This window comes from Galeopterus variegatus, unplaced genomic scaffold (assembly GCF_000696425.1).
Source record: "Galeopterus variegatus unplaced genomic scaffold, G_variegatus-3.0.2 Scaffold3298, whole genome shotgun sequence".
Classification (NCBI taxonomy): Eukaryota; Metazoa; Chordata; class Mammalia; order Dermoptera; family Cynocephalidae; genus Galeopterus; species Galeopterus variegatus.
Genome location: NW_007729409.1, coordinates 213,198 through 215,267, shown reverse-complemented (window position 1 = coordinate 215,267; position 2,070 = coordinate 213,198).

The window sequence follows — 2,070 nt, the reverse complement described above, 5'->3', positions numbered from 1 at the left end:
AATAAAACGTCTTATAATTTTTTAAGAGCAATTAAGTGTTTTCAGGAAATCTGGTTGTTCCAACATAGGAGAGCAAACTCTAACCTTGCATCAAAGTACTTTTGTTATTAATGTTCAATTTTTAGAAAAACTTATACATAATTTTCTTTTAACGTTGGCCAATTTTTCTAATTTCTTTCATAAATTTACCCTTTACAAACCATTATCATGACTTAGACTTTCTGTTTTTGTCCTATACTTCTTCTTAAATAGCCAGTCATTTTACTCTAGGACAATAAAACACTGTACTAGATGCTTTTTTTACATAAAAATTATTATTTTTTTCTTAACTCTTCAAACCACAATTACATCTATAGGTCCATCATTTTTTCATATCTCTTCCTTTCCTGTATACTTTTTTTTCCCCAATGTTAAATTGGCCTCATTTGCCTAAGAATTGTATCAAGAATGATCTTTCTGCTTTTGGCTGTGATCATAACTTTAACCTTAAAAGATTCTAGCAAAGACAAATGTAATCCTCTTTGATTAGCAAACCCAAGCAAAGACGTATGTTGATAATTTTAAGAACTTTTTAAAAATACATTCAGGAACCTTAGGATCTAGTAAATGGGGAGTCCATTTGTCAGAACAGATTATATAATGCCTAGTCTGATCTCCAGCCATTTCTACTGAATAGATATTTATGGTTTTCCAGCCAAAAACTTGGTGTATTAAGTAGTTCCCAAAGGTCTCTAGTGAAGGTTAAAGTTATAAGGCAGCAATCTTGGGTCTCCATGAATTATAGACTGTATCTCCTATTTATTGTTTACTTTTTGTAGTTGATTCAAAAGATAAACACAAATCTTTTGTTATCTGTTACTAATATTACATGAAAATCTTATTTAAAAGAAGTAAACAAAATTTTACTTTTTGTACCAGTGTACTGTTAATATTATAGCTAATTTTAATAAAAACTTATAAACAAATCTATTTAGTTTCAATTAGTTTTGACCACACAAGATCATTACAAACTTTTTACAAGCTCTTATAAACCCTTTACCTTTAAACCAGATGAATTTTTCTTTTAACAAAAACCATATTACATTTTCATGCTTTTTATAACCTTTACCCAAAAAAAATATATATATATTTTTAATATTCTGTGAAAAAAAATGTTCTTATACCTAGCAGTTTGAATTATGTGTATTAACTATAATTCTCTCTCATTAATCCTAATTTCCAGTGAAAAGTTTAGGAAGCAATCAATTTTGGACTGGTTTATATTAATATTTATAGATAAAAACCATTTCTAATTTTTGAAGATATGTGTTTTTAATTTTAACAGGTCCAAATATATTTAGTTTTTTTGTATAAAAACAAAACATCAAAATATATAAACATAAACTTATATAATAACTAATGATTCAGTATTTTATCAATATAACATGACTAAGATATTAAATTACTGAGAAGAATTTTTGAAACTATGATGATCTCATTTGTAAGCACTTAATCCATTCACATTCATCTAATTTATTTATATCAGGCTACGCTTTTATCAATCAATATTAACTAAGGCCTTTGAGATATTGGATGTAGGTTCCCTTTCATTAGCCTTGTGGGTCCCAAGTACCCATGTGGCATTCAAGGCCATGTGGAATCCAGACAGGCCATGAGTAGCCCAAGGCAGAGGGCAGCATTCACAAAGATAATTTCAAAGGATATTATCTCTCCCAGCATGGCCAGGACACAGAGCTGAGATAAGGTACTGGGTTTTGTCCTCCAGGTGATAGCCTGTGTTCTGTGAACACATTAGGTCCTTTGGCCTCACCATGGTCATCTATTTAGTTCTCAGAATTCAGAGGCTTAAAACCAAAGACACACTAACAGCAAGACATGTGCAAGAATTTGGGAGAAGCCCAGCAGCCAGTTCTCTTACAGCTTTTAGTTCTCAAACAAATTAACCAAGTATCAAACATACCACAAAATGTGTTGACCAAAAGACAAATCTAGGCAAAAAGGTTTAAATCAAATTCTGAAAACACACCTATTTTATCAACAATTAAAAATAAAAACTAAAGTTACATGAAC